General features: G+C 47.5%; 1 long non-coding RNA gene and 1 pseudogene across 1 annotated transcript; both read right to left on the reverse strand.

Moving 5' to 3' along the window:
* Positions 1-718: 718 nt before the first annotated feature.
* On the reverse strand, positions 719-1,242 carry LOC144177950 (uncharacterized; annotated as a pseudogene).
* Positions 1,243-11,122: 9,880 nt separating this feature from the next.
* LOC144177941 (uncharacterized) lies at positions 11,123-16,366 on the reverse strand. The gene is made up of 3 exons (XR_013323886.1): positions 16,265-16,366; positions 13,436-13,532; positions 11,123-11,286 (listed from the first exon to the last, which is right to left on the reverse strand). It is a non-coding gene; the product is annotated as an uncharacterized LOC144177941 (long non-coding RNA).
* Positions 16,367-20,393: the final 4,027 nt, after the last annotated feature.

Raw genomic sequence — 20,393 nt, forward strand, 5'->3', positions numbered from 1 at the left:
TCTCTTCGTTTGTTTCCTTCTTTCGCCCACCCTTCTTTCTCTCGCCCCGTCGTGGCCGATTCCTCTCCGCCCGACTCGCCACGCGGATTACGCGGACGTTTGAGGCGAGCGTGCGCGCGGCATTCGCTGTGTGTATTGGTTTTTTTTTTTCTTTCTTTCTTCCTTCATCACATTCGCGCGCAGGAAAAAGGCACGCGCGCCCATTCCAGCAGCCGCTGGGTTGATAAGCTCGCGTCATACATTCGGGGGTACTGCAAACGTGGATCTCTCAGTCCAATCTGGTTACAAACCCCTGCGCGCTCGCGCCGCAGCTCGCGCTCGAGCCCGGGTTCATTTTTTTTTTCCGCTTCCGCCCCAGGGGAGTTTTTCAATATCGGCGCCTATGCGAACACTATTTTGTCTCAAGTTTCGGGGGCGGTTTGAGATTGTAATTTACGTTACCATGCGACATATACGGTTCAGAACTGTTGACTAATTTGTTAACTATTAACTAATCAGACCTCTATTAACTCTAGCAACTCTTAGCTAAGTTTCTTTTACTGTAAGCATCCGGTATGTTGCAGTTAGAACTACAATAGGCTGCTCGCAACAAAATGTAGTTTGCGGAGAGAATTTATACAGAGAGGAGAGTATTACGGGGGGCTTCGGGCAGAGCGAGCGCTACTTCGCCATGGAGCATTTTGGTAGCCCTAAAAAGGGCTGTTTTTGGGGGGACGTCTCACGACTGCGGGAACTGCCGGGCGATGGCGTCGACGATCCTCAGGAAGGGGTCCATGCAGCGGTAGCGGCCGTTCAGGGATTCCCAAGAAAACCACCGCAGCCACGAGCGGAGGGCGGAACTTCGGCAGCCGCCTTCGTGCACGAAACGCTTGTTCTGGCGCCACTGCTGCTCGATCATTTGAGTGTTGGCGCTGGTGACGGGATCCACGAAGTTTTGCTCATGGTTCACCGTTTGGTCGATCAGCCTCATGGGCCCGGCGCCGTCGCTCAGCAGTGGCACGCAGAGGTAGGCAGCCCACCGGTCCGTCCACACCGTGGATCCTGGTAGCACGTTCCGTTGGATGAGCCGCCCCAGGGTCTGGCTGTCCCGCTTCTTTACCTTGAACAGGCGGCACTCCCCGGTACTGATCCAGACGATACCGACCACCCACGGACCCCGGACTCCTGGCGACCCTTGTTCGCCCGCCTGCGCCCCCGGTACAGGGTCTCGTCCACCTGGACAACTTCACCGGGGCCACCCATCCGTGGTCGCAGCTTGAGTTCCTCGGCTGCCACCTCTCGAATGCGGCTTCGCCAATACACCATCGCCTCCGATCGGAGCTTGTAGTGCTCGTGCGCCAATCGTGCCGTCGCCGCGCCGGAAAAGCCTTGGATCCTGCAGTACATCACCCAAAGAATTTCCGCACGAGACAACTTCACGTTTGGGCGGTCGCACTTGTCCCGGGAAGCGAAGAAGCTTGGCTTGGCATTCGGGTGGCCAATCACAGCTGCTCCGTTTTCCTGGGACAGCTCCTTTCGGCAGGCGCCGCATCGAAAGGTGGGCGGAGGACCTTTGGGCTGCTGCCGCATCCGGGTGACCACGCGGCCGGTGCAGCCAGGCTTCACCGGGTTAAAGCCCAGGACGCCGCAGATGCCCCACACGTGTGACGAGACGTTGTGGCCGCCAGCGCCAGACGTCCGGGGGGGAAGAGGTGCGGGCTCCGGCGGTAGCAGTCCATGGTCCCGGCAGAACTTGTCCCTGGCCTTATCGTCCTGGATCATCGAGCAGAACAACATGATGTCGGGGTCTTTCCTGGCTGCTCCTGTCGCCATGGCGTTCAGTCACAGTGACGGTTCGATGCAAGCAGCGAATCTTTTAAATGTCAAGCCTGAGACCTCCTTATCACTCCCTCAACCCTACTCACCCACTCGTACACCACATTTCCTCTTTCCCCTGCGTACCACGCCCCACCGAAGTGGGCTTGGTACGCATTGTGCAGTCCGACACTCCCAGTTGCGGCTATTGCACTTTTAGATTTTTTTTTCACCTTCCATACCACTCCCACCCGTCCCCCTTGCCTTTCACATGAATATCAGGGTAGCAGGCGCACGCTCGCGTGACTAATTTGCAGTGACCCTATGCTCCTTTTTCTTCACTTTTTTTTTCATTTTCGTTGCTGCCTTACTGGTAGCCAAGTGCTCACAGCGTGGTCATTTTTGCCCCTTTCCTTGGGGCAAACTGTCCGAACTGTCCGAAAAGAGGATATAAAAACGTGCAGCTCATATCCGCTCCCCAAGCAGCTAGCTGAGGTGGCGCCCTTTTGTTTATTTTACCCGAGAGCTACTGCCACGAATGGCGGACCGCCCCCCCCCCGCCCTCCCCTGCGCATGCGCTGATGGCTACTGGAGAAAGACCCATCAAAGGCCAGTCTTCCAAGAACTCTTTTGGGCTACTTCCCTGTCTCACTTTTCTGTCTCGGGTTGTTGAACTCGTATCCATAATCTTGTCCGAACACGTCACCCTACTTGCCCACTCTGGCTTGCATTCTTTGTTGAGCTTCGCTAGATGTACGGCCCTCGCTTGCGCCTCGCTTCTCTCTTTCGAGTCGAAAAAAAAACACGTGGACATTCATTTTGTGCACCTGTGACGAACTTTCCTAAGTGACAAAATGGGCTATGACGAATGATCCTATGTTACCAAACGGCCTATTACGAACAGGCCTATGACGAAACGGGGTCAGCCTCAACGAACTAACCTGATGGAGTGGGACGAAGACTGGAATGAATTCCCATCGGCGAAAAAGTCGTTCTTTACAAGTTGAAAACTGGAAGTGAATTTAACGAGGGCATTTTTTCAATATAAAATACTATTACTCTGATTCCCGCCCTGTCATTTCCAGCGCCCCTAATGAAGCGCACTCGGGCAGTTATTTCCCCGTTTACATTAATCACGTAACAACTCGTATTGACCAGGATGTAAATACTTGCCCACTTTAAGACCACCGATCGCTTTTCAAAATGATGCACAGTTCAAAGGATAACGCGTAGCATAAAATTGTTGGCTTATAATACTCTGACCAGGTCGCGCCTTCATTAGGCTTTCGTGGCCTGGAACCCGCATATAAAAAAGACGACATATTAACAAATTCGAGTTAATTCGAAGGCAAGCTGTTGCGCTTATTTATAATATCTATAAAAGACTCAGATCCCTCCCCCGCTCCCCCTACTCGTAGAGAACAAAAAAGAATTCAACGCTGAAATCATGAATGAAAGCGACAGGTTTCGAATCGTTGCTATAGTAAAACCCGGTTAATTCGGCCCCCGTTAATTCGGAATTTCAGTTAACTAGGTCCCTCTCTCTCTCGCACGCACACACACACACACGCACGCACACGCACGCACACACACACACACACACACACACACACACACACACACACACACACACACACACACACACACACACACACACACACACACACACACACACACACACACACACACACACACACACACAAAGAAAAACGCATGGCATATGTTCATTCTTTTTCCAGGCATGTGTGTTGTGTTATTGCGTCGGCAAACGGCAATGACTGATTTTTAATTAAAAAATTAGCAGTCTGCTGTTTTTGAAAGCCTCTTTCAGTTGTTATGACCATACTCTCAATAATTCGGACACTCGGTTAAATCGGACATTCTCTGTGGTCCGTGCATTAAAGAGATCGTGCAGTATTTGCAGTAGCCACCTTTTATTTCCTGTGTGCATTTCATAATTTTCCGATGGGCGAAGTTCTTGGAACGAGATATCTCCAGATGCAAACAATGTGACCACATGATCTACGTAGGAGTTGCGTGCAAACCACGTGACTAGAAAAATTTGGGGAGAACAAGGGTTTTTACCACGTAATGAAGAACCATGGCGCAAGAGATAAAAGAGAACTATAAAGACTACAAATACTGTTAAATAGACTCGCTGTGGAAAGATTTGCAAATTACATAGCGAAGAGGAAACTACAAAAACGTACTGCACGTTTTGTCACACGAGAATTCCGGGAAAACACTTTTGATAAAACGGCTTCAACAAAACGTCCGTCGATAAAACGGCCTTCGATAAAACGGCGTTCGATAAAACGGCGTTCGGTAAACTGTCCAGACAGTTTATCGATCGCCGTTTTATCGAACCCATTTTATCGAAGTCGTTTTATCGAACGTCACGTTATCGAACGCCGTTTTATCGAGGGATGTTTTATCGAAGCCGTTTTATCGAAAGTGTTTTTCTCGGCCTTTTCGAGCAACAGAATTTGCAGTACGTTTTTTAATTTCCTCCTCGCTATGTAATTTGCAAATCTTGTCTACACAGCCTGCCTATTTAAAAAAAATTGTAGTCTTTGTACTAGTTGACATTTATTTCCTGTGTGTTCTTTTTTTTGTGTTTTGTGATGCGTGAAATATTGCTCCAGAATTTTTTGTTCTGTTCATTGCGCAGGTGGTACCGTCATAACGAATCTCCTTGTGTCTCCTTTCCCCCCTCTGATCCGAAGCATATTGTGGCGTATTGATTAAAAGGCCTCGATAAGCTTCGTACTTTTTTGTATACAATGCTTTTGTGTCGACACATAATCTAATTATTTCGCCGCGTATGTTGCACATAAGTAAGGCACTTCTTGGCGCTTGTGGGTTCAATGTCAAAAACTTAACTGGAACGCTAGCAAAAGTCTCCCGATTTCTGCATTCCTAATTCTTAATGGGCACTGAGTTCAGTTGCTAAGAGGTTCCCAAGCATTGTACTACTGTTCTCGATGACTTGCATGAACTAACATGAAAAACGTTAGTTGCAAAATTAGTCACCGTACTGCAGGTTGGTTCGTTTTCATCTCTCTCTCGTTGCACCCCAACATGTCTGCTAGGGAGCACAATCTTGCCTTTTTATCATACGGCATAAAAAGAAAGATCAAAATTGTAAACACCAAAAATTGAGAAATCATGAAGGTCTACTCAATACAGCGCCGTGACCCGATTTTATAAAATAGAAAAATAAACAAAAATGAGAACGATAAAAGAGTCTAATACTATGGCCCGTGCGATTACCTGAACAAAGCACACAAAAATCCTACAAAATGCGCTTCCTGGTCGGGCGTGGTCCTCCAAGGCCACCACAAAAACGTAAGGTTGGTAAATCGAAGGAGGGGCTAAGAATGTTGACACAGCGCAGAGAATTATGCGAAATCCTGTACTTTTTTATTTGAGCATGATTAACAAAAAACGGAAATTGTGACGGGATGGGCAATTGTCCAGTTGCCCTAGCTTACGAGTTTCCCTAGTGGGAGATGGCCTCTGACGACTTGTCCTACTTCACGAGTTCACCTATGACGAGTTGGCTGTGACGGTTTCCCTTGTGACGAGTTCTCCTAGACTCCACCACCGCTGTTGGTGCCTCACTATCACTGTCGGAACCCCCCTGTTCCAGTTATATAGCACAATCTTTCCGAAGTTCTTGGCACAATATTTCTCCAGATGCAAAAAATGTGACCACAAGTTCCGAGTAGGAGTCGCGTGCAAACCACGTGACAAGAAAAATCGGGCGAGGACAAGACTTTCGATCACGTAATGGTGAACCATAGCGCACCAACCTAAATACACCGATACACACCTAAGGAATATTCCGCACGGGGTTGGGGTGGGTACTATAGGGGCGAATTCTGCGATATTAACAAGGGGGACATCCATGCTTTAGTGGAGTCAATGAAGACTCAAAAAATAAATTTTTTAATGAAACACGCGTAATCGAAAACAGGCGCGCCAACATATATAGACAGGTTTTTGTTTGTAACGCACGGCAGAGACAATGTAGAATAAAGCTTACTGCAGGTAGGGTAATGTGATGGCCAGTTAAACAAAATAAACCCCGAAAATAACAATGAAAGCCGCAAAACAACACTTTCGATAAAACGGACGCAGGTGGTTCGATAAAACGGGCATTTTTTCGATAAAACAGCCTTTGATAAAACGCCGTTCGATAAACTGTCTGGGAACCGCTCCAACCACTTTCTTTAAATTAATCAGACGTGAAATTTCTCGCTGTTCGTCTGCCACCATCCGTCGCTGAACTCGGCGACGTTTTCGTTCGCACCAGTCACAATGGCTGCTCTTTCATTTGCGGTGTGTATCCTCTAACAGCAAACAAAAGATAGACAAAAGTTTCGGTTAATGAAAATAGCAGCCCTGTTACTATAAAATACTTCGCCATTGCCAAGCACATGGCCACACTGTGGGGAAATTATTGTTCAAATAGATTTAACTCCCTTAATCTGAACAGAAGCTGCAGTGGCGTAAGCGCGAGGAGGGGGAATGCTGCGTGCATACCACACATTTCTGAAAAAGCTAAGCTTTCCATCCCGATCAGTGTTATAACACACTACAGTTACCGGCGCCGTGCCACACAGTGCTTCTTCCTCGCCTCCACCCCAGCGGCAGGCGGAAGAGGAGGGGGCGGCAAAGCGATTAATCAACGTGTTAGAAATTTTTACTAAGGCACAACGCTCACATTGCTGTTTTGTGAAATGAAACGTCCAAAGTTATTATTATTATTTGCCATGTCCATTTTTCGTCCATTACCATCTATTATTATGCGCTACGCTGACAACGCTGAAAAAGCCGCTGAAAGCACGTGTTTCGGTAAATATTTCGTCAAAATCCGCACGGAAAGTCCGGAAAACCATGTCGTACGCCTTTCAGAAAAAGTGGATCCTTTATTTCGAGCCCAAGTAAGGAGTTATTTTTGTTCCATCATTGAATGCACCTTCGAGTTCATAACATTTATAAGAGAATATTGCCATGAGAGCATATCGAGTAGCCCCAAGAAATAAAACGTTTTCATTGCGGAATATCCACAATATTCTTGTCAGCGCACGTATCAGGTTAGTTTTTCGGCATAGTGCGTGCTTGAGGTGTTAATGTCAACGCATAACGCATATATTAATGTGCGCTACGTGCGTGCGTTATGCGCCAGCATGTATTAGCCCTGTCAAAGCCATGCCAGGAACAAAGAAAGAAACTCGGCGAGGCGTTCATGTGCACGTGCTGGTGGCGAGCCAGGCCCCCCGGGGACCCCATCACCGTTTCAGCAGAAAAATGCAGCTGAGGCTATACCTGGAGAACTCTTTTCAGCCTCATTTCCGCTCGAAAAAGAAAGCACGAGAGAGGCATGGTGGCTTCGTGGTATGGAGAAGGGAGAAGCGTGACGGAGGGCGACACCGGGGGCGCGGTCTGAAGCCGTGCTGTCGCTTGAGAGGAGTGCCGGATAATGGGTGCCAATTCGGTGACCCATTACAATTACCGAGGGGAACGCCTACACTTCACAGAAAACAGGGTGCTGAAAGAGCAAACAGAATCGAAATTTAATTTATTGGGGCTGTCATTATTTTTGTGCATAATGCAGTGATTATTTTTATAGAGATATTGGTGACAGGCAGTGTTCCCAGACATTCGGACGCCTGATCTAGCCCCTCCCTTCTGTTTTGACCTTTGCTTTTTATGAACGCATGTGCTGCCCTTGCACGAGTTCACGCTTCCGCAACGCTACGGTGAAATGAACAAAACGTGTTTACCAGCAGTCTTCTAAACCTTGCAGCAAAATAAGGGGCGTGTTAATAGCTAAGTATTGTATATATTCAGTGAAAAAAATTTTTTTTAACGTGCAAGGTGAAACAATTTGAGGTCCAAATTATTTATTAGAGCTAATCAATATCAAATGATCTCAAACCGCCCCCGAAACTTGAGTTCGCATAGGCGCCGATATTGAAAAACTCCCCTGGAGCAAAAGTGGAAAAAAAAATGAACCCGGGTTTGAGCGCGAGCTGCGGCGCGAGCGCGTAGGGGTTTCAGGCAGCGAATGCCGCGCGCGCGCTCACCTCAAACGGCCGCGTAATCCGCGCGGCGAGTCGGGCGGAGAGGAATCGGCCGCGACGGGGCGAAAGAAAGAAGGGAGGGTGAAAGAAGGAAACAAACGAAGAGAGAAAAAAAAAATTACATTAGGCGAAAGTGTCACATAAACTGGCGAACACCTACCGCGGCTCTTTTAGCGGGGAAGGCATTCCTGGTCTGGCAACCATGGTAGCCCTCCGAAAAAATGGCGGGAAAATTTGCGGGTACGCCAGCCGAAATGCTACCGAAGACTGTTGGGCGTCTGCTGGAAGCCTTTTATTGGCCCAGTGTACAAGCGCACGTGCACCGGTACGTCCGATCATGCGACGCTTGCCAGAGGACGTTTCCAAAAGGAAGAGGCCCGAAGGCACCACTTGGGTGCATGCCGCTCATTGATGCACCGTTTGAACGAGTTGCGGTCGATATCATTGGTCCCATATCGCCAAAGTCATCAAAAAGCAGCCGACGACGCGCAACGGACCGTGAGACACACCAAGCGATGGGGGAGGAGCCTTCGGTCCGCAGCTACGGATCCCGCCCGGATAAAGTCCCGCCAGCTGGGAAGCCCCCGCAACAGAGAGCCGAAAGATGGGGCCTGTCACCTGAGAAAACTCGCAGCGACATTGCCTGCTGCAAGCCTCCTGGTCGCCGCCCCAACAAGCTACAAGGTAATGCGACCTCTAGACCCAGACGGGGCCCCATCCACTACAGGGACGGCTCGGCCACTGCTGAGGAGGTCGACAAAAGCGCGAGTTCCACTTCCAACGTGGAAGCCAAATGTGCGCCCCGAGCACGGAACTGGAGGAACGCCCGGCCCGGCAGGCGGGCTCCAGCCACTTCTTGGAGAACGCCGGAAGAAGGGTCGTCGTCCCAACAGCAAACGCTCACTGAAATTCACTCGTTTGCACCGAGGAGACAAGGCGCCTTCTCGAAGGCAGACGCTGTCGCTGGAGGGGACGCCGCCTGCGCACCCGGCTACCGTCGGAGGCCCTGGACGTGGCGTGCACCGAAAGCGCCAGTCGACAACTCCTGTGTCGTGAAACCCGGTACTCAGCCATCGAACGGGAATGCTTGGCACTAGTTTGGGCCGTGGAGAAATTTTACATCTTTTTGTACGGAACAACATTTGTGGTCCAGACTGACCATCAGCCCTTGAAATACCTCGCTAGCGCGAGTTCTCCGGTGGAGTCTAACTCTACAAGAATATTCATTCGGAGTAGAGTATATGAAGGGGTCCGAGAACGTAGGAGCAGATTACATTAGTCGCCTGTTGCCGCCAACCGATAATTAAGATAATTGAGGTAATGGGGTAATGGTGCAGTGGTTGGTGTTGTTGGGTTCAAGCCAAGTGTTCTTGACGACGTTTTTTTTGTACCTAGTGGTGGTATGACACTGCGAATCGTGAAGTGTTGTGGTGACTCACGGGAGACTTGTAGTGCGCGAGCGTGTGTGACAGTCACTGAGTGTGAGTGATTGTGTTCACTATCTGCGGGGTGGTGTTCACCGTGATGCCAACTACGTCTACCCCGTCCGACCACCCAGCAGTGGTTCTCCACCTCCTTCTGCAGTTTTTTCTCCCGGAAGAAAAAACTTTCTAAAGTGGGAACACATGTGAGGTGAAGCGCTCAGTCGGCGGGGACGACGACGACGACGACGTCGCGGACACATGCCCGTGAAGGGATTGTCCTTGTTTTGGAAGGGCCGAAAAAGAAGAAGTGACAGGCTACACGAGCCGATGACGGTGAACGCGAGTGACCTATGAGGGCCGGCCACAACGGAGCGGTGACGAGGCCAGACGGGGACGAGGAAGGACGGCCATTCCAGTGGAGGAGTTCCGAGAGGACGGTTCGAGGAGAGCGGCGTCCAGGCGCAGATCGAGAGCTCATCGGGTATCGGGGACCCAAGCTCGGAGGGATCTACCTGACGCCAACGCCTCCCCTGATCAGCGTCCTATTCCCCAGTGCCTTGGCCCGTAGCAGGCACACGCGCTGCGTCGTGCTCCGGTCCTGAACGACCTTGGCCTGGAGATCGTCCACCGGCGGCTACCGGGTGCCGACCGCCCGCGGCCTTCGGTGACGTGGCGCTTGGTGGTGACCAGGTTCCGGCCACAACTGCTCCCGCAAGTACCGTTCCTGGAAGAGCAGCGACGTAGCTGCATCGTCAACGGCCCAGCACGCGAGACTTCCCGACGCCGCCCTCAGCGGAACGCAACGCGACACCCCGACGCCCCGAGTACTACTCCACGTCATGGTGAACTCTTTCTGAACTTTTCTGTGGCGCTTTTCTGGCGTTTTCTTCACATTAGCTGGACGTTTTGAGTTTATTGATGGGACATTTGTAAGATGGTTATTCCTTTTGGGTTTTTGATAGTTCTCTGATAGGGTATCGTCTAAGTGCTATTGTCTGTGTCGTGCTTTGTTCTGTAATACATGTTTTCTTTATAACCTCTCAAAGCGCCCTCGTCAGATTAACTGGTGACTGTGGCTACCCCCAGACGCCACTAAACCCACCATACTCAAGAACCTGCAGAGGGGGTTTTCCTTCCCTCCTCACAGTGTAACATTAGGGACAAGAAGAGAGCGGAGAGGGTCAGAGAACAAACGCGTGTTCAGGACATATTAGTTGGAAATTAAGGGAATAAAATGGATGTGGGCAAGGCATCCCTATTGAAAATGTGGAGTTGATGGAATCCATCAAAAATCAACATGGTGGATTATGGTAATGGAATTAATGATGGCATGACGGCAGATGACTGCATGCTGGCAGGGTGATGGATGATGGCAGATGACTGCATGCTGGCAGGGTGATGGATGACGGCATGCGTCGATAGCTGACGGCAGTGGTAGCGTCGATGCTGGCAGCTCGAGTGACAGTATGACGGCAGATATGCGAAATTGCACAAAAATGATGACGACATGAAAAGGAAAGGTGCTATGCAATGCTAATTAAAAACTGGTTTCATTTCTTGCGAATAAATTTATAAAATAAGATTTGCAGCAAATAAGTAAGCTTGCGTATGCGTTTTGCTCTGTCCATTCATGTCGTGATCATTTTTCTGCTATCCTGCTACAATGATCTGAAAACTTAACCATTTTATGACAGCTTAGAGGTGTGTGCTGGGGTGCTTAAAAATATTACACAAAACAAACTTGGTTTTCACGTTGAATATATTATCATTAAATATCAAATATGGTGATATCATCGAACAGGTGGACAGCTGAAAAGAAAAAAAAAACTGAGTTACACACTAAAGCTTATACAATCCAGATCAACTCAAAACAAAGGTATATTCACATTTCACATACCTCCTTAAACATTCTGAGATGGTTACTCCGATGTGGTTCCTTGCTTCTGCCATTCCTCTTTGCCATAAAAATCGAAAGCCTGAGAAAAAGAACATTTTCACCAAATTAAGTGGAAACCACCCTGCTAGGACTCCCTTCAGGTCATGGAAGGGTGCTCTTGACCGGCACTGCTCTAAAAGCCACCGCATGGTGGCAATGCCTTTCCCGGGAAAGGATTTTAGTAAGATGCAAGCGTGCATGCATGCAAGCGAGAATTTCAAGAGAACATGCGTTAGCAGCAGGTGGGAAAGAAGCAAAACACCCTCGTCTAGAAGAATTCTACGCTCAAAGTGCAGCCAGCGAATACCAGGCGCAAGAAAATGTAGCTTCAGGCGAGTCTGTTGAAGGTTAGGAACACGTTAAATTGAAAGGTGAAGAATGCCAGATGACATTTAACCTGGCTGGATGCATTGAACCGACAAAAAGAAACGCACAGTCTTGAGATGAAAGTGCACACTAAACGAACGCTTACAAAAACTTCAGCAAACTTGTGATGAATTTAGAGAAAGTTCAACACTATGAGGACAACCGAGCTGTGCAAGCACTAAAGACCTTTTCGGAAGCCGCACAAGAAGGAGAACGGGTGTGCCAAACTTGCCATGGAACAGATTATCAATAGTGATAAGGCGTGCTGACTAGGCAGGAACCCACGTTGCGGCAAAGTGTTGTGGAAGGTGACTTCTTGTAAAGGATACGAGCATGATGAGATACGAAAACTGCTGAAGCTGCCGTGTCAAAGCACACTAAAAATCTTTTCGGAGACTCGAGTAACAAACCTAATAAAGGAACGGCTTCAAGTGGAGGGACAAAGCTTGCGGTCACTAAAAGAACCATACTGCAGCCTGATTACTGACGAAATGTCAATGCAGGAAAAAGTAATTTATGGCTGCCAAGTCGACAAATTTTCGGCCTTGACATAAGCTGTGAACCTTGAACCGGCGGTGCCACTGAAATAGCCTGCAGGCTCCTTTGGTTTATCTTGCGGGAGTTTTCCACGGTTGACATTATCCCCTTAGGGTATTTTTTTTTACCGGGAACATGAAGCATGACCGGCTCCATAACCTGAATTTTAGTGTGCTCAACTCTGTGTAAGAGGTGGGGTTCTTCATAATCCGTATTGTCACAGACAGCCACCAGACAAACAGCGCCATGTTTCTAGCCATGTCGGTTGACAACACACTACAGCATGTTTTGCTACATCCAGCGCAGCAAAATGACCCATCGTTCCTTTTATTTGACCAAACCACGTCATTAAGAACCTCAGAACAAATTTTCTAGGAGAGAGAGAGGGATGTTTGATGGAATGCAGAAAGTTAGGGAATGTTTTGTTCTCAAGGCCCTCTTTAAGATCCAACAAAAGTTGTCAATTGTGAACCCAGTTTGGCTCCTAAGCTGATCGCACATTGAGTCGAACCTGGAAAAAATTAAGCTGTCCCATGCCACTTTGATATTTTCGCCTGTCGTCATCAGCAGCCCAAAGTTCCTTCAGAAAAAGCCCGAAGGTCATGAACACGCTACAGAATCGAAAATTCCAGTAAAACAAGCTGAATAGTGCAATGCCATGTTAAGGACCATGCATCTACTCCACGCAAATGTGATTGCAGCCTGTTCAGCAAGGTGTCTCAAGTGAAGCATGACAAAGCGCAATAACACAACAGCCGAACCAAGAACTGCTATCGCGGATGGCTGATTGTGTGGCTGCTTTCCGAATTAACGCCACCGCATCACCGATAGCGTGCACCACAGGCGACACGGCGGAAGGAAAGAGAGCTATCGTTCTCACAGGCGGAGAGGAGCATTCGGCGGGCTGCACCAAAAGGGGGATATCAAGCGGCTGTGTCACTTCTAAATGTTGCATCATGTGCATCCTAGTTCTCTTTTTTACTAAGAAATCTCACATTCGTGCTTGTGTTCCAACAGTCCAATGTACAATGGCAGCAAAGGTTCATGTTAAACAATACATAAAGACGTTAAACACAATACATCCAAATTCACTGATTCCAAACTCGGAGAGCAATGAATTGCTGAAATGAAGAAGCCGATATGCATACATATACAGTGCTATTGGAAGACCAAAGCACTGCACTCTCGGTCAAATTAGGCAAGTTCTGGTAACTGAATTTCAAAGTGCACGTCATAGCATTGCACTACAATTGTATAGAACTAGGCGCTAACCTATTGTAACCAACCTGAAAAACAGCCAGTGACATCTGATGAGAGGTCCATCCAGATCACCAAGTAGGGCATGCCAGCTGATCTCCACTGCCAGGTGTAACAGTCAGTAGCCTGCAAGGTAGAAGTGAGTGGCAAACAAGCAAGTTGCATTCGCCTTAATCCTTCAAAGTTCTAAATGCGATATTAAGGTGTCGAGCAAGGTGTTCTTCACACTCCAAGCGAGAATATAAGAACGTTAAAATACCACATTAACTGGATGTAAGGATGGCCGAAGTGACTATCACAGTATAGTGACAATGTCAACGATCAAGTTTCTAACTCAATTCTCTCTTTGGAAGTAGATGCCGTTCATTATGACCAGTTCATGTATGGGTAAAAAGGTGCCGATATGAGCTCTCTCATTGCTACTACGACAAATTGCCTCCACGATTATGTGACAAAGCGCAGACCTAAATGATGATAACGTTGTCTTAACAATTATGGAGTGCCCAGCGTTCCGTCCAGACGGAATGCTAAAAACTGCTAAAGTTCCGTCCAGACAACGCCAAATCAAAACCAGCCGATTAGCCGCCCTTTCTCATTCTGGGATTTGGTGTAGTGGTTCCGCGGCTGACTACGGACGTTGCAGTCCCTGGTTCGATTCTCGCACCGTTTTTTTGTGTGCGTGTGGCCGTGGTTAGCATTTTGTAATAGCAAAAGTTCACGCCCGCTTTACAATTCACGCGATGAGAGTAGTCGGCCTTGGTTTTTTACTCAAGTGGCCGAGCCGCTCCCTGGAGCCAAGGCCGACGCAGCCATCGCCAGTTACGCCCGATCTCCTCTAATTATTACCAGTAATTAATAATTAACAGTGACTCTGGCTAGTCAGTGAGCGGAAGCGATTTGGCCGGTTAGGTAAAAATCAACGACTGCTCTCGCTGAAACATTGTGAAGCGGGCGTCGGGTGGCGGCTTGGAGATCCGTCCAGATTGAGCTAGAGTTAGTCCGATCATCTGTAATTGTTAATAATTATCAGTGATTCTGGCTAGTCAGTGAGCGGTAGCGGTTTGGCCGGATGGGTAAAAATCAAGAGAGACTGCTCTCAACGCGAGTTGTGTTACCTCTGGACGGAACTTTAGTGACAGTTGCCGTTCCGTCTGGACGGAACGCTAGACACAGCCTAACAATGCTGCCAAAGGAGGCTGGAAAGGCTGTGATGAACTGCTGAACAAAAATACAAGTGATGCAATTTGTTTTGTTTCTGAAGTCTCTCCTAGGTGATTGCAGCTTAAATCGGGTTCAATTCTCCTTCCCACGCAGTGCTTGAAGCTCACATGATGTGTCGGTGCATGTTTTCAACTGGTACCGTCAATATCATGACAACAATTTTTTTCCTTCAAAACATGAATCTAATTAGTCCTTAATAATGGCTGCGATGTCTTAGGGAAGCATAGGGAACGAGATTTAAGGTTGTGCTCACAATGACATCAAACCCATTCAAACGATTTTCAAAAATTTGAAACATGACAATAATGCATTACTGCCAATAATGACAATAGCCAGTGCTTAAAAAATTATTGCGACGAGAAAGAGGTTATCCTCTTCTGAAAAATTAAAAAAAAAACTTTCAGGGTGATATAACCATCTAGAAAAGGCTGTTCTCCCATCTATTCTCTAGCGGTATATTTTCTAGAACTAAATTTATTTACATCAAGTCATGTGTTTTTAACAAAGAGTGTATTCTTTGCTGTGCAATTATGTACACAAGCTACTAGAAAGAGACCTTCGGCCTTAAACAGTCCAGAGGAGACCCACTTTTTTTTTTTAAGCATTTGCTCTTGTGCGGGGTGCACTCATCCACAGAATGAGAGCCCAATACAAAATTTAACTGAGCAACACGCGTGGCCGCGAATTATTCAGAGACGGTAGTGAATGTTGCAGTGCTTAAAAGCTCCCCATGCACGGCCAGCATTGCGAATGCCTCTGCACCAGAGGCACGATACGCATGTAGTTTCGACGTGGTAGCAAATTCGGGTTGAATGAACGTTTTTGGTGCTACTGATACACATGCACAAACATATATGCTATTATCGAACGATTGGAACACTCAAACATTCACTGTACATGCGGGGCTTGCCAGTGTGACGCCAATTTCAGCCATCGTACCCTCAATCTGAACGCAGAGAGCCTTGTTTGTACTAGTGCACTTTACTGAGTGACCGCTTTGAAAAATGACAACCCGTGCAATGTAGTGTAGACTGCTATGTGCCTCAGCTAAAAGTTACCTAAAGCGTACCACTCCAGTCCAGGTACGAAAAATGATGCGAAGAAGTACAATATTGCAATTCCTTAAAAAGAACTACCCCCCCCCAAAAAAAAAAAAAAAAAAAAAACTTGCGAACTCAACCTGGAGCGGTCCACCGCGCGTATTGGCGATCGGTTGTTGCGAGCAACAAACCGTTTAGCCAACGTAGCAGTATGATCCTACTTCGCTCAACAAAAAGCCTACAAACGGCACAAACATAGGGCTCTTCGATTTACAGACTCGGATTCACCGCGGATATTCCGCGGGAGTCCGAGGATTCCCCGAAGCCATAAGGATACACAAGAAAATCGAATGCCTGACTGCTTTCAGGGAATCGGCGGTGAGTCCGGGACTGTAAATCGAACAGCCCTACTGTTGCTACTCCCGCACGCAATATCCGCGGTCGAAAGGCAGATCTACGTAATGACGTAACCCTCAAAATCAGTCGCTGTCAAAAAACATTAGGGCTAACCGACGACGCAGACATCTAACACGGAACGGAAGAGCCCTGCCCTGTTAAATACACAAGCAAAGTGCGAAAAGTTGTCTAGTCACTTACCTTAAATCACAGGCGACATATCTTCGTCGAAACAATAATCCAATGTCTTCAAAACAACCACAACAAAGCCACTCGACAAGCGCGTACAACTCCGCCGACTCGGCGGCCAGGAAGAAGAGAATGCGACGGCGTGATGCTGTGGCGATGTTGCTGGATGGAGCGGTGGAGTACTGAGGCCGAGGTTTCGGTTTCGGCTGTGCCTTTGTTTTTTCGTAATGCAGTTCATACCAGGCGCGAAGTAAACAAAATGCGTCGAAACAAATTCTGGCTTGAACGTAGACACATAAAGCAATGTAAATAGAAAGATCAGGTCGCCATACCCAGCAAAAAGTTGAGTTTTGTTGGGCTATCCTGTATATGAGCAATTAAGTTGTGGAATAAACCTCCGACATCACTTGGGGGGAAATCACTTTTGGTTAAAAACTACCAAGAACAGGCACATTGTCCGTTTAAAAAAAAATCATATCGTGCTGTCAGCGAAAAAAAAAAAACAGACCAACGGGGGATCGAACCACCAACCTTTGCAACAAAAAGCGAGCGCGTTACCACTGCACCACCACCACAAACGAAAGGGGCGCCCCAACAAGCGGCATTTATTTGGTTTCTCAAACTGAATCGCCAATGAATGCACAAATATTATGAGTTATGTTTACTGCTTCTCGTATATAACCCATTCCGGCAGTCATACCGCTTCTTGGGCACTCACCGGTCTCCAACACGAGGCTCACCTTGAGCCGTGTAGCCAGCAATCTCAACCTAAAAGAGATATCGCACATCCCCGTTCTCCCCGACGATTGCCAACGTAGCTATGAGTGAAATGGCATGCGCGCCCGGAAGGAAAATTATGTTGTGTAATAATACCGTGGTTGGATCTGTCTCAAGGCAGCTGAATACAACTAAGGCGAATCGGCGAAGCGCTAGACACGTAGTCTGCCGCGTACAATTTAAGCCATGCCACGGACGGTTCTGTCCGCAGGCTCAGCACAGCGAAAATGAACACGTACGGTTTGACCCTGTCGCAGCGAAAAAAAGCTGTCCATGTTTTCAACGTAAGCGTCGGCACTGCACCCCTTACACCAAAAACGGCGAATAAAGGGCATACAGTTTCATACCAGCCCTTCAAGTTCTGGCTTAAAAACAAGAAGCACTAATCAAAGTAGCTTTTCTCTAATATGCCAAGCTTTCAGCAGCACCTTATCAAAAAGGCAGTTATTGTTTTTTTCTCGATATTCCCAATGCCACCGCTATTTTTCTGTTATTATATCAGTCCTTCGCTATCGAATGAAGTTTGGCTTGCTGTCAGCATTCGTTCGGCAAATGCTTTATCAATACAGCAGTCAAGCTTGCCATCACGCCAGCACTGCCGTCATTGCGAGCGTGCCTATTAAGTTTTCTGCAACACCTTTTCAAAAAGGCAGCTTTTGTAATTTTCTCGCAATGGTCAATGCCACCGCTATGTTTCTGTTATTACAAGCGCTTCGCTCTCGTATAAATTTTGGCTTTCTGCCGTCATTCATTCAGAAAATGCATTTCCATCATCAACTCAGCAGTCAAGCTTGCCGTCACGCCAACATCTTTGCCATTGCACCGCAAGCATGGAGGAAGGTGGTGGAGGACGATGGAAGGTGCTGGCAGGCATGCCACCATGCCTGCCAGCACCTTCCAGCCTCCCCTTCCAGCAGCTTCCATTACAGTTTCTTACGTACATCAAGCTTTCCAAGGCGACCATCAAACGCAATCAACCTTTCCAGCAATGAATCTTGATGGTTGGTTGATGGAATTTTCAACAGGGATATGTAATGTGAAGGCAAGATAACCGTTGGTCATTAAGGGTAATAAAGTGGATCCCTAGAGATGGCAAGCGTTACACGGTGAGGCAGAAAGTTAGATAAGCAGATGAGATCAAGAAGTTTGCGGGGATAACTTGGTCGCAGTTAGCACAGGACTGGGGTACTTGGAGATTAATGGGAGAGGCCTTTGCCTTGCAGTGGGCGTAGATAGGCTGATGATGATGATGATGATTAATTTTTGGCGCTGTCATTTTTGAACCACGAGACCAGTATTGGTTCAAGCTGTTTTTTTTTGTTTGCCACACGTTTACAAGAAAAAAAGCCCTATAAAATGAAATAGTTCATGTTGCAAAATTTGATGACTTACTTGCCCAGGCATGTTTGGTTTTGAGTTACGCGAATCCATGGCCTTGTTCCTTAGGTATTTCGAACGTGTTCGGTAGAACAATATAGGCAGCCATTTATTTTTTTACCGCGCGAGGGCATGTAAACGAACAATCCCAAGTTTTCATTGCCGCTGGCATTATTGATGGATTTCTCGCACTTTTTCGTTATTTTTCTTCCGTAATACCTTCCCGTCGCCGTGGCTCACTGAGTAAGGCGATGTGCTGCTGAGCCCAAGGTCGTGGGTTTGATTCGTGGCCGCGGAGGTCGCTTTTCTGATGCAGGCGAAAGGAAATAACGGACTTTCTATATTCGAGATGCGACGCAAATTTAAGGTCCCCAGCTGGTCAAAGTTAATCCGGATTCCTCCACTGCGATGCGCCTAATAACCTGCTTAGTTTCTGTGCGTTAAACCCCGCAGTTATTGAGTTCGTAAGAGGTGGAAGTGTGCAAGGCCCCTTACCATCCGACACGATTGACACAGAATCGAACAACGGAGAGGCGAAACGCGAAAACGTTTTAGAAATTCGTCGGCAAACGTAAATAAAAATAATTAGCGCACTTCGACCGTTTGAAGACAGGGAACCGGGAAAGCTGGACGCAGTAGAAGCAAGGCACGAAACAAAACAAGTTTGGATTGTGATCGGCGATACAGCATACGTCCTAGCTAATTCGAAAAACAAAATTTGGGCTCACTAGACATTTACACCACGGGAAAACATCGTGGGCCCTTTCTCTCTAACTCCCCGCACGGGGCACCTTGAGTATTCATGGTGACGGTGAGGAGCGACACCACGGACTCCGAGCTCCCAACATAAGCTGTGAGCTACCGTGGTTATGTGTTTTTAAGGTGAAGGGTAGAAGCTGTAAACGGTGGCCGTCGGAGCCTTGGTCGAGCTCCGGCCGATGGGCTCCCTGCCTGTCTACCAGGCAGGGAGCTCCGGGACCTCTTTGACTACCAGGGTAAGGTCAAAGGAGAAAGTACCCCCGTCTCCCTGCTTTCCAATGTATCACATGACATTTTCCAAACCCCCCTCCAAACGTGATCGGCCCCCGAAAAGGGCCGCACCGAAGCTACATTCCTACCCTTGCCAACAACTGCACCCCAAAAGCCAGAAACCTATCCGCGGTTCTTGATTGTTGAATCTCTTGACAAGTCGAATCCTATCTCCTCCCAGGCAGTGTTCCTAACCATTTATTTCCTGTCCTCTAATGTACACACTAAAAGAAAAAACTAAAAAAAAAATTCGAGGACAAAACCCGCACCAACAAAGCTATCGCAGGTTTAAACCAATTCAAAATAAATAAAATAGGCACTAGGCCAAAAATACTTTTAGAAAAAAGCCGATTCGATGTTGACAAAAAGAAAAAAAAAATCACACTCCACATCCAAAGGCGCTACTGTTACACACACACTAAAATAATCCTATACATCAGAGCTAATTTTTTTTAAATCTAACAGTATGACAGTGAAGTTGCGAAAAAGTTGAAAAGCGTTATAAAATGAGAACACACAAAAATACATGCAAAACAGTCCACTAGAACAATGTCCTTACAGTGAGTTCCAGAACTATGCGAAATTAGTTGGTGCATTAATGACCCTTTTTTCACCACATGCAGACCCATGGACACAACGATCACTCTAAAACAAATCAACCAGAAATAAACCGGCTAGAAGTGACAGAAAACCACACAGTTCAAATAAACAGTACTCGGCGGTAAAGTAAAGACTATCGCGCACTACAGTTTGCACCGCTTTTCACATTGTTCAGTCATTCACTCTAAATACACTTCACTGCGCTTTCGTGTCTGCATCACTGTGGTCCAAAACTAGAGTTCATCATTCACCAAACCGCACTTAGATCACGTACGAGCCACTACTAACGCGTATTAGGTCGATGAGAAAGTCTCTACAGATCACCGCACTGCTGTATTACACTGCGCAACACAACACC

This window comes from Haemaphysalis longicornis, unplaced genomic scaffold (assembly GCF_048455015.1).
Source record: "Haemaphysalis longicornis isolate Haplotype H1 unplaced genomic scaffold, Haemaphysalis longicornis Haplotype H1 scaffold_35, whole genome shotgun sequence".
NCBI classification, from domain to species: Eukaryota; Metazoa; Arthropoda; class Arachnida; order Ixodida; family Ixodidae; genus Haemaphysalis; species Haemaphysalis longicornis.